Genomic DNA, 13,269 nt, shown 5'->3' with positions numbered 1-13,269 from the left:
AATCCCACCAAACATTTAACAATTTAATACCAATCCATCTCAAACTCTTCCAAAAAATAGGAGGGAGCATTTATTTTAAATGACAAAGAAAGTTCAGAATCAAAGCAGTTAGAAAACAGCTATTCAATGAGATGGGTGGATGAGCAAATTCACTGAAGTTTATTATTAGACAGAGACTTGGAGAGACCCAGAAATTCTAGTCTTTGGAGGAGTGCTGAATATAGTGGTGGTAGCAGCACCAAAGCACAACAGAGAGAGAGGTAATACAAAAGGAACGAGAAAGAGACATTGTGCACAAATTAGGCATGGAAATAGTTGTAGAACAGAAAGGCAATCTGAACTTAACTGATTCAGGAGTAGCTTGGCAGGATGTTGCTTGAGAAGTGTTCTGCATTTCTCAATTTATAAGCAGAGAGAGCTGTGCACAGGGAGCCATTTTGCTGAAGTCATGCCTGAATTTGTTGCCTTAGGAATCCTAGATATTGCCTCAAATATTGTCATACTTAGATAGCTTTTATAATGATGACATATGTTCCTATTATCCCTAGTATTTCTAGTGTTTTGAACATGAAAGGCTTCTGTATTTTGTCAGATGCTTTCTCTGCATCAATTGATATAATCATATGATTCTTCATATTTATTGATTTCCGTATGTTGAGCCCTCCTTGCATCCCTGGAATGAACCCCACTTGATCCTGGTGCACTATTTTTAAAATATGTTTTTGTATGAGATTTGCCAGAATTTTTATGAGAATTTTTGCATCAATGTTCATCAGGAATATTGGTCTGAAATTTTCTTTCCTTGAGGTGTCTCTACCTGATTTTGGTATCAGGATGATACTAGCTTCATAGAATGAATTTGGAAGGGTTCATTCCTTTTCTATTTCATGGAATAATTTGAGGAGTATTGGTATTAATTCTTCTTTGTAGGTTTTGTAGAACTCAGCTGTAGAACTCAGGATTTTTCTTGGTTGGTAGGCTTTTCATGGTGTCTTCTATTTCCTTGCTAGAAATTGATCTGTTTAAATTGTGGATGTCCTCTTGACTCAGTTTGGGTTGATCATATGCCTCTAGAAATTTGTCAGTGTCTTTGAGGTTTTCTATTTCACTGCAGTATAAATTTTCAAAATAGTTTCTAATTGTCTTTTTTATTTCAATAGCGTCTGTCATGATATTTTCTTTTTCATCACATCATTCTAAATGGAGAAAAATTGGAAGCATTCCCTCTAAAAACTGGAACAAGACAGGGAAACCCTCTTTCATCACTTCTATTCAACATAGTCCTTGAAACCCAGAGCAATTAGACAGATTTAAAAAAATTAAAGCGATACAAATAGGAAAAGAAGAATTCGAACTATCATTATTTGCTGATGACATGATTCCATACTTAGAGGATCCAAAAAACTCCACCAGAAAACTTCTAGAATTAATTAATGAATTCAGCAAAGTAGCAGGATTTAAAAGCAATATCCATAAATCAAATGCATTTCTATATATCACAGATGAATTCTCTGAAAGAGAAATTAGGAAAACTCTCCCCATTCACAATAGCCTCAAAAAAATAAAATACTTGGGAATCAACTTAATAAAAGAGATGAAGACCTGTACGATGAAAACTACAGAACACTAAAGAAAGAAATTGAAAAAAAGACCTCAGAAGATGGCAAGATCTCCCATGCTCTTGGATAGGCAAAATTAATATTGTCAAAATGGCCATACTATCAAAAGCGCTATACAGATTCAATACGATTCCAATTAAAATCCCAACGTCATTCCTTATAGAAATAGAAAAAGCAATCATGAAATTCATTTGGAAAAATAAAAGACCCAGAAAAGCAATCCTTATCAAGAAGAGTGAAACACGAGTCATCACAATACTAGACGTTAAACTATACTACAAAGCTATAATAACAAAAAAACTGCATGGAATTGGCACCAAAATAGACTTGTAGACCAATGGTACAGAATAGAAGACACAGAGACAAACCCACATAAATACAGTTATCTCATACTAGACAAAGGCACCAAAAACATACAGTGGAGAAAAGATAGCCTCAACAAATGGTGCTGGAAAAATTGGAAATACATATGCAGCAAAGTGAAAACAAACCCATATCTCTCATCATGCACAAAACTCAAATCAAAGTGGATCAAGGACCTAGGAATTAGTCCAGAGACCCTGAGCCTAATAGAGGAAAAAGTAGGCCCCATCATGTTGTATTGGGTCCCAACTTCCTTAACAAGACTCCTAAAGCTCAAGAAATAAAATCAAGAATTAATAAATGGGACGAACTCAAACTAAAAAGCTTCTTCTCAGCAAAAGAAACAATTAATGAAGTGAACAGACAGCCTGCATTTTTGGAGCAAATTTTTGCCACACACATGTCAGATAGAGCACTAATCTCCAGGATATATAAAGAACTCAAAAAACTTAATACCAAAAAACCAAACGAACAACCCAACCAACAAATGGACTAAGGAACTGAACAGACACTTCTCAAAAAATAAATACACTTGATCAACAAATATATGAAAAAATGTTCAACATCTCTAGTAATTAGAGAAATACAAATCAAAACTACTCCAAGGTTTCATCTCACACCAGTGAGAATGGCAGCTATCAAGAATACAGACAAGGGCTGGGGATGTGGCTCAAGTGGTAGCGCGCTCGCCTGGCATGCGTGCGGCCCGGGTTCAATCCTCAGCACCACATACCAACAAAGATGTTGTGTCCGCCGAGAACTTAAAAAAAAAAAAAAAACAGACAACAATAAGAAATTTTTTAAAAAAAGGAATACAGACAATAATAAATATTGGCAAGGATATAGGGAAAAAGGCACACTCATATATTATTGGTGGGACTGCAAACTGGTGCAACCAATCTGGAAAGCAGTATGGAGATTCCCTAAAGAACTTGGAATGGAACCACCATTTGACCCAGCTATCCCACTCCTCAGTCTATACCCAGAGGACTTAAAATCAGCATACTGTAGTAATGCAGCCACATCAATATTCATAGCAGCTCAATTCACAATAGCTAAACTGTGGAAGCAACCTAGATGCCCTTCAATAGATGAATGTATAAGGAAACTGTGGTAAATATACACAATGGAATATTATGTGGCATTAAAAGAGAATAAAATTATGGTATTTGCAGGTAAATGGATGGAGCTGGAGAATAAGCCAATCCCAAAAAAACAAAGGCCGAATGTTCTCTTGGATAAGTGGATCCTGATCCACAACAGGGAGCAGGAAGGCATGGGAAAATGGAGGAACTTTGATTGGGCAAAGGTGAGAGAGGGTAAGGAGGGTTCATGGGAGCAGGAAAGACGGTGGAATGAGATGGACATTATTACCCTAGGTACATGTATGACTGCACATATGGTATGATGCTACATCATGTACAACCATAGAAATGTAAAGTTGTGCTGCAATTGTGTACAATAAATCAAAATAAATTCTTTTGTCATATATACCTAGTTAAAATAAATTAATTAATTTTTAAAAATATTGCCATGATGTCTCTGCTGATGTCTGCCTTGTAACCTAGTGTGGCCCTAGTAGAATGCTGTTGAAGTAGGCACAGAGAAGATTATATGCAGTGAGATTGGATTAGAGATACAGAAGGGAGTGCATCTCAGAGGCTGAGACTGGAGAGTCACAAGTTTAAGACTAGCCTGGGTAACACAGCAAGACAACCCTCTCAAATTTTTGGGGGGGGGTACAGGGATTGAATCCAGGGGCACTCAACCACTAAGCCACATCCCCAGCCTATTTTGTATTTTATTCAGAGACAGAGTCTCATATCTCCATTGCTGAGACTGGCTTTGAACTCGTGATCCTACTGTCTCCCAAGCTGCTGGAATTACAGGCATGCACCACAGCGCCCTGTGTCCATCTCAAATTTAAAAAAAAACCACAAATGATCAGGCATGGTGGCACACACCTATAATCCCAGGGATTCAGGAGGGTGAAACAGGAGGATTACAAGTTTAAGGCCAGCGTCAGAAACTTAGTGGGGACCTAAGCAACTCAGTGATAACTTGTCTCAAAAACTAAAAAGGACTGGGGATGGAAGAAGGGGGCAGGGCAGTGGCCACAGGTGGTCCTGCCCTGCTGAATGTCTCCCCAAAGGCTGAATCCAAAAAAGAGACACCTATCGGACAGACTCTGAGAGTTCTTGAAATCATGAATCCTGTTTATAGCCCTGGATTATCTGGGGTTATCTATGCAAATGCCAAAGAAATTGTTTATCCAACTGGTTTCCCCATGGGCTATGCAGCTGCAGCCCCTGCCTATTCTCTACCTTGGAGGTTACACTCCTGGCACACCTTACAAAGTGTCCTGTCCCCCAACAGCTGGGCTGTGCCACCATACTCTTCTTCTTCTGACCCTGTGGGAAGTGCCCACCCCCAGCAGAACCCTTGCACAGCAAGGCACATACTACACACAGCCACTTATGCAACACCTACTCACGTCATCCTTCACACCCTGGTGGTGCAGCCCAACGGAATGCAGCTATAGTGTACCCTGATCCCATCCCTCCTCCTAGAGGCAATGGGGTCACATGGGCATGGTTCCTGGGATCATGATGACCATGTCAGCAGGTACCCTGCTGACTGTTCACTTCCCAACTCCTGTTGCTCCTCGCCCAGTCACTGTGCCCACATACCAGGTCCCAGGAATACCCACCTACAGCTATATGCCCCCTCAGTGGTGATCACTCTGCAAATAAATATTTGCGATGGAGCTGTGCAGTCACATCACTGCTGGTGCTGCAGACCTTGTGCCTCCAACCAGGACTTTCTTCTTAATGCTAGGGATAAGCTAAGTTGTCTTGGCCCAGCAGCTCCCAGCGTTGTTAGTCTCCAGCTAACTCCAAGGGTTGGTCTTAAAGCAAATCCTGTTTTGTGGACTGCCTGGCAATTTTTTAGCTAACTGTAGTGATAAAAAAGCAGTATTAATCTATTCTGAATTGTTTCTAGTTGAATACATGTTTAAAAAGAAAAAACAAAGGCAAAAAAAAAAAAGCTTGCTCACTCTATCTGCAAAACCATCTTATGCAAAACCCAAAGGAAAGGAAATATTGTACAACTGTATTACTAATGCACTGTTGTGTGCAAAGTCAAAAAAAAAAAAGGCTAGGGATGTAGTTCAGTGGTAAATTGCCCCTGGGTTAAATCCCTTTTGCCCCCCAAATAAATAAAAAATACAAATGGACTAGAATAAAACTATTTCAAATAAATGCATTTGAATAATCTGTGGAAAGTGCTGTAAGCAAGGAGACTCCTCATTATTAAGATATGAATTTTCTTTTTTAAAAGAGTCATGAAAGAAATGGGATAAAAATTTTGAAAAATAGACAAAGTACTTGAATAGATATTTTATCTAAAGAAGATAAAGCAATTGGTCAACATATAATTGAAAAGATGCTCAAGGGCTGGGATTGTGGCTCAGTGGCAGAATGCTTGCTTGAATGTGTGAGGTACTGGGTTCAATCCTCAGCACCACATAAAAATAAATAGATAAATAATAAAGGTATTGTGTCCATCTACAATTAAAAAAATTTTTTTAAAAAGAAAGAAAAGAAAAAATGCTCAATATCATTAGTCATTAGGAAAATCTAAATCAAAGCCACAGTGAGATACAATTTCACTGTTATAATTTTTTAAAATTGAAAAATAACCAGTGTTGTTGAGGATAAAAAGAAATTGGAACTGTCATACGTTGCTGATGAGAATGTAAAATGATGCCACTGCTGTGGAAAAGTTTGGTAGTTCTTCAAAAAGTTAAACATAGAATTACCACATGACCTAACAGTTTCACTCCTAGGTATACACCCAAAAGAGTTGAAAACAGACATTCAAACAAAAACCTCTATGCAAATGTTAATATCACTATTTACAATAGCCACAAGTGCAAACAATCCAAATGTCTATCAACTGATGAATGGACAAAAAAAAAAAATTGTTTCTTTTAACCAGGGGGTTATGGTCAAGAAAAACATCTAGAAGGGAGAACTAAAAGGGGACTTGAAGATCAAATCTTGTGCAGGCAAAATCAAGGAAGATTAAGACAGAGGGAAAAAAATGTTAAATGTACATAAACTAATTTTTAATTTGTGTTATCATCTCCATTTAAAGGATGAAAAGTACAAACAGAAAATTTATTCTGGGGTAAAATCCCTGAGGATTGGTGGATTGGTGTAGGGGTTATTCCTTTGAGCTCCAATTTCTCCTGAGGGAACCTGGAGCTCAAAGAAGGATAAACTTCTCAGTGGTAGAATCAAGGGAATTCAAGCCTGAAGGCCAGAGCTGCTATACATCCCCTTGAAAATTTAACCAGAACTCTAACTTCTCATTCCTAACTCTATATTCCCAGTTGGAGTTTATGTTTGCCTCTACTTATGGGCTTAGTTGCTCTCGTATTCAGATTTAATCTAGCCAAGGGAACATGGTTAAATCCTTTGCCTCATAATCAAATTCCAACCTCATTGATGACTGCTTATTTTGTCTTCATTTCATATCTAGAGTCTCACCTTTACCTTTCCAAATGCAATATAGCTATTTTTTTTCCTTTGTGGTGCTGGGGATTGAACCCAGGACCTTCTGCATGGGAGGCAAGCACTCTACCAACTGAGCTATATCCCCAGCCCCATAATGTAGCCTTTTTTCTCTTTCAATATTACCTCTCCAGTTTCTTTTTCTGAAACTCCTATCAAACAGACATCAGAGTTTCTCATTCCAGTCTAAATTTTTCTTAATTTCTCTTTTATATTTCCTAATGTCATAGTATCTTGCTTTACTCTGGACATTTTCTTCAATTCTTATAGATGCAATTTATTTTTTGTTTCTATTTTTGCAAGAGACTTGGGTGAAGGTGGAAGCAGAGCCATATTTGAGGATATTTTCTTTAGGAAACAATATGTGCACAATTTCTTTTTTTCCCAGTGACAGCACTCAGGGGTGCTTTCTGTGCAGTCTTGCTCCTCCACACTACCTCATGAACAGATTGTTTCCTGTAAATATAGCTTATTTGTCCTTATTCAACTTCACTTTACCTGTATCTCAAAGATAAGAGCTCTGAAGTTTTTCCTTCAGCCTGATGTATCCATCTGTTCTCATTGTTCTCTACAAGGTACATGTGGGTCTTGGTCCACATGATAAGGCACTTTTCTATGTAATTTTTTTGGGGGGGGATACTGGGCAATTTGCCACTGTGCTGCATCTCCAGCCCTTTTTTATTTTGAGACAGGGTTTCACTAAGTTGCTTAGGGCCTGCTAAATTACTGAGGCTTGCTTCAAATGTGGATCTTCCTGCCTCAGGCTTCAGGGTTACTGGGATTACAAATGTGCACCACCATATCCAGCTGTATTTCTTTCTTTATGTTAGATCTGCACTCCTTCTTCATAGGTTGTATTCCAAGCTACTTGATATATCTAGTTTCATTGTAAAGAGTTTATCTATTTTTCATTGTCCTTGTAGTTTTGACTTAAAGAAGGATTCGTTTCTAAGAGGAGGAAAGCAGTGCTTTTATTCTACCACTTTAAAACTAAAGCTTAATTGTCACTGAAACTTTATCTAATATTTCTAGCTATCTAGACAAGGGTGTGTATGTGTGCATGAAGGGGATAGCCATATTTCAAGATGTCTTCAATATACCACCAACCAGATTGAGTAATAGACTTTTAGCAGTAATCAGTGTGGATGCCATTCCTCAAATAATACAAGTTGAATTTCTCTCCAGCCCATGGAAATAGGGACTCAAAGTCAATATTTAAGAGTGTTATAGAAAATACTGTGAGGTTTTTGCATGTTTAATTTTTTTTAGACTAAGATTAATTCCCAGTGCCTACCAGAAATATCTGCCATCCCATAGCCCATGGTAAACATCAGCACTCCACATACCATGTGGCTTCCACTCCCTTTCCCAAGCCACAGATGGGCTTCTGACCTATTCCATAGACTGTCCAGCAACCCTAGATATGATCTAATGCAAAAAGAAGAATCTGGAAACAGAATCAGGAAACTGAAAGTAAGAGCAGTAGCTTGAAGGATCATCATGAGGTAGAGTTCAGGAAAGGAAAGATTATGGGATGGAGAGTCATAAAGAAACAATCTTGGAGATGAAGTTTAAACAGAAGGCAGAAAAACATGCAGAGATGTAGGGTGAAGTCAGCTATTGGGTAGAGACAAAAATTGTAGAAACAATGTGGAAGGACTGGGGTTGAGGCTCAGTGGTAGAGTGCTTGCCTAGCATGCATGAGGCACTGGGTTCGATCCTCAGCACCACATAAATGTAAAATAAAGATATCATATCCACCTAAAGCTAAAAAATAAATATTTTTTAAAAAGAAGCAATGTGGACAGTGGCTGTGTTATATTAACCACTACACTGTCCTTTGATTCTTCCTAGCAAGATGTTTTGTCATTGTAGGGGCCCAAAACATGTGTTGGAGTAATAAACATTTATCCTCATAATAAGTGAGGTTTTCTCTTTGCTTAAGGTAGCTTATCTGAATCTCTGCCCTTTTAATAGACCATTTACCTCAGCTAGATACTCATTTGGTAGAGTTTGCTAAACACTCATTTAATGACAATCTCAACCTTCATCTTTCTTGACTTATTTATCCTTTGGCCCCTGTGATGTGATACTGTCCTAGTTCTCCTTCCTTTGGCCCCTCCTCTGCCTTGGTTAGTTTCTCTTACTCTTCTCATTCTAAGTGTGGACAATGGCATGGTCTGTCTTCAGCTCTCTTCTAGCTCCACTCTATATTCTTCTTACTAAATTAGTCATTCATTATATGATTTCATATACAACCTCTATATGAGTAACTATCAAATCTGAATCTCTGAGTCTATGATTGGGTCCTTCAAAACCAATATTACTAGAACAGAAATCATTTTTTCCCAAATCAGTTCCTTCTGTTGTTCTTCTTCTTTTTATTATTTCTTTGCCTTAAAAAAAAAAAAAAAAAAAAAAAAAAAAACATTGTCTATGTTGCCCAGACTGGTCTTGAATGTGTGGGCTCAAGAGATCTTCCACTCCCAGACTCCCAAGTAGTTGGGACTATAGGCGTGTGCCACCACACCCAGCTCTCGTTCCTTCTTTTGACTTCCCTATATCTATTAATTGCATCACAAGTCTTCCAGTTTTTAAATCTGAATTATCTTTAGATATTTTATTATCTTCTTCATGCCCTATCATCTAATCATTTGCAAGCTCTAGTTAATAATGATTATTAACCCTCCAAAATCTTCTGTTGTTCTTTGTAGTCTACCAAGATAAGTTTTTGTGAGTTTTTTAAAGGCCAGAATTCAGAATTCTCTTCAATATGTTGAAAATTCATATTTCTAGTCTTCTTTTCCATGGTTCTGCTATACATTGAAAAACTTTAATTTACTGTCCTTTTACATGTTAATAATTCATTTAAATTTCATTAACCAAAAGATAACAAAATATTAAAAAACAGAGTACTTCATTTTTTGTTCCAGACTGAGTGAGAAATTATGTGAAAGTGAAGAGAACAAAATCTGTTTATTCTCCATCCTTTCAATGTGCTAAAAGACCAAACCCAGAAAAAAATATTCTAGTACAAAAAAATTTGCATTTTTACTTGGGAGGCTAACGTAGGAGGATCACAAATTCAAGGCCAGCCTGGGCAACTTAGTTAGACCCTGACTCAAAATAAAAAAAAAAAAAAAAAAAAAAAAAAGGATGGGGTTGTGGTTCAGCAATGGAGCACTTGTCTAGCATGCAAGAAGCCCTGGGTAGAATTCCCAGTACAGGAAAAAAAAAAAATGCATTTCAAGCCAGCCAGGACTGTCTTGAAAACTTTAAAAACAGATGCTTTCTGAATAAAACAAAACTTGTAGGAGAACCCAGACAACAGGGGATGATCTGGGAGAAACGGTACCTTACCTACCAGAGCTGGTTTGTGCTGGTAAATCCAGCCACTGCTGCTGCTGCTGCTGCTGCTGGTGCTTTAATTCTTTTATTATTTTTTTATTTATATGAGGTGCTGAGAATTGAACCCGTGCCTCACACATCAGGAAAGTGGTCTATCACTGAACCACAACCCCAGCCCCTTCTTCTTCTTTTTTAAAAAAAATATTTTTTTAGGGCTGGGATTGTGGCTTAGCGGTAGAGCGCTTACCTAGCGTGGGAGGGACCCAGGTTGGATACTCAGCACCACATAAAAAGTAAAAACATTGTGTTGTGTCTATCTATGCCTAAAAAATATTTTTAAAAAATATTTTTTAGTTGCAGATGAATACAATACCTTAATTTTATTTATTTATTTTTATGTGATGATGAAGATCAAACCCAGTGCCTCACGCGTGCTAGGCAAGTGCTCTACCACTGAGCGACAACTCCAGCTTCTTTTGAAAGTGGATGTCATTTAGGAATTTTATTCAATGTGTTTTTAAAATATATTTGAAGTAGGTAGTAGTTGCCAAGACTGGATCAAAGGTGTTTGGAGGTGACTGATAATGGCCTTGGGATTTCTTTGGAGGATAATGAAAATGTTCTGGAATTAAGATAGTGGTGATGGTTGTACAATTTTGAGAATATGCCAAGAACCACTGAATTGTACATTTTAAAAGACTGAAATTATGATATGAAAAATATATTTAATAATATTGGTTGTTCATACAATATGATTGATTGGGGGATTTTATGGTTAATTCATCTTGCCAGTTGAGGTTCTTCCAGTTAGCCTGTCTCTCAAGAATAAATCCTTTAGCCAAGCATGGTGGCACACACCTGTAATCCCAGCAACTAAGGAGTCTGAGGCAGAAGGATTACAAGTTCAAAGCCAACCTTAGAAACTTAGCAAAACTTGTCTCAAAATTAAAAAGAAAAAAATTAAAAAGGGCTGGAGATGTGGGCTCAGTGGTTAAGCATGCATGGGTTCAATCCCCGGTACCCGCCCCCACCAAAAAGAAAAAAAGAAAAAACACATCTTCTGCTATAATAACAAGACATTGATCATGTAATATTTAGTAAGCATCCACTATGCAAAATGCTTTATGCATATTATCTCATTTAATCTTTATAAAAACCCTATGAGATAGGTATTATTACCCCACTTTTAAGGAAACTGAAGCTTAGAGAGGTTAAGTAACTTGCCAAGATCATAGTTATTAAGTATTGGAGCCCATATTTGAATTCCTTATCTGCCTCCAAAGCCTTTTATCTTAATCATTAAATCAGCAAAAGGCCAATCAATATGCTTTATGAAACTGGATTTATTAAGAAGATCAAATGAATGAGGCAAAATACCTGGAATAACTTTTTACTGCACTGGAGAGAAGTAAAAAATTGAAACCAGGCTCTCTCTTTCCAGACTAGGCCCAGCTCTAGACGCCATCATGGGAGTCCACATAGGCCACAACAAGGACCAAAAGCTTCAACGCAAGCAGCCCAAGAGCCAGGAAGTCTACTAAGGCTGTTGGTCAAGTTGTACAGGTTTCTGGCTAGAGGAACCAATTCTACTTTCAACCAAGTGGTACTGAAGAGGTTGTTCATGAGTCCCACCAATAGGCCACCTCTCTCCCTCTCTGGGATGATCCGGAAGATGAAGCTTCCTGGCCGAGAAAACAAAACCGCTGTGGTCGTGGGGACTATGACAGATGATGTTCGTTTTCAGGAGGGGCCTAAACTGAAGGTGTGCGCACCTCGTGTGAGCAGCCAAGCCCCAGCCGCATCCTCAAGGCTGGGGGCAAGATCCTCACCTTTGACCAACTGGCCCTGGACTCCCCCAAGAGCCGTGGCACTGTCCTCTTCTCTGGTCCTCGCAAAGGCCGACAGTGTACCGTGTACCGGCATTTTGGCAAGGCTCCTGGGATCCCACAGAGCCACACCAAACCCTATGTCTGCTCCAAGGGCAGGAAATTCAGCGCGCCAGAGGCCGGAGGGCCAGCCGTGGGTACAAAAAGTAACCCCGGATTTACTGTTAATAAAGAGGCTTTGAATTTGAAAAAAAAAGAAAGAAAGAAAAAAGAAACCAAAGGAGATTCTAAATTTCAGTACCTGGAAATCTTGTTTTTTTTTTTGTTTTGTTTTAAGGTTTATTCACTTCTTTTTTTAAGAGAGAGAATTTTAATATTTATTTATTTTTTTTTTAGGTGGACACAACATCTTTGTATGTGGTGCTGAGGATCGAACCCAGGATGCATGCATGCCAGGTGAGCTTGCTACCGCCTGAGCCACATCCCCAGCCCAGTACCTGGAAATCTTTTAGGATATCTTGTCTTTACAAAGCTGTGGCTGGTAGGAATCACTTTCTAAGAAAGTGCATCCTCTTTCTTCCACTTACTGCAAACATTCTCAGAACAGAGAAAAGGCAAGGAGAGCTATGATGTCATTAGAAATTTGTTTTAAGTAACTTGCCATATATACCCAGTTGTCCCACTCTTTAGCATATACCCAAAGGACTTAAAATGAGCATACTCTAGTGACATAGCTACATCAATGTTCATAGAAGAACCTCAGATAGAGCATTAATCTCCAGGATATATAAATAACTCAAAAAATAATACCAAAATAACAAATAACTCAATCAATAAATGGGCAAAGGAACTGAACAGACACTTCACAGAAGAAATATGAATGGTCAACAAATATATGAAAAAAAATGTTTAACATCACTAACAATTAGAGAAATGCAAATTAAAATTACACTGAGATTTCATCTCACTCCAGTCTGAATGGCAATTATCAAGAATATAAGTAACAATAAATGTTAGCAAGGATATGGGAGAAAAGGTCCATTCATACATTGCTGGTGAGACTGCAATTGGTGCAACACTCTGGAAAGCAATATGGAGATTGCTCAAAAAACCTGGAATCCTGGAATGGAACCACCATTTGACCCAGTTATCCCACTCTTTAGCATATACCCTAAGGACTTAAAATGAGCATACTATAGTGACATGACTACATCAATGTTCATAGCAGCTCAATTCACAATAGTTAAGCTATGGAAAAAACCTACCTAGGTGCCCTTCAATAGATGAATAGATTTTAAAAAAGTGGAACATATACACAATATAATATTACTCAGCCATAAAGAAAAATGAAATTATGTCATTTGCAGTAAATGGATGGAACTGAAGGCTATCATGCTAAGTGAAATAAGCCAATCCCAAAAACCAAAGGCTAGGGGGAAGAGAGGGAGGATGAGAATGGGAAAAACAGTAGAATGATTCAGTCATAACTTTCCTATGTTCATATATGAATACACAGCCAATGTAACTCCACAT

General features: G+C 38.1%; 1 non-coding gene and 2 pseudogenes across 1 annotated transcript; 2 read left to right on the top strand and 1 right to left on the bottom strand.

Annotated features, from left to right (window-relative positions):
• The first annotated feature begins 4,188 nt into the window (after positions 1–4,188).
• Positions 4,189–4,720, top strand: LOC113185094 (myelin-associated neurite-outgrowth inhibitor pseudogene; annotated as a pseudogene).
• A 1,857-nt stretch (positions 4,721–6,577) lies between these two features.
• Trnag-ccc (transfer RNA glycine (anticodon CCC)) lies at positions 6,578–6,651 on the bottom strand. Its single transcript has one exon. It is a non-coding gene; the product is annotated as a tRNA-Gly (tRNA).
• Positions 6,652–11,376: 4,725 nt separating this feature from the next.
• LOC113183494 (large ribosomal subunit protein eL18 pseudogene) lies at positions 11,377–11,946 on the top strand (annotated as a pseudogene).
• Positions 11,947–13,269: the final 1,323 nt, after the last annotated feature.

This window comes from Urocitellus parryii, chromosome 6 (genome assembly GCF_045843805.1).
Source record: "Urocitellus parryii isolate mUroPar1 chromosome 6, mUroPar1.hap1, whole genome shotgun sequence".
NCBI lineage: Eukaryota > Metazoa > Chordata > Mammalia > Rodentia > Sciuridae > Urocitellus > Urocitellus parryii.
The sequence above is the reverse complement of the archived record's forward strand: the minus strand, read 5'-3'. Positions and strand labels throughout refer to the sequence as shown.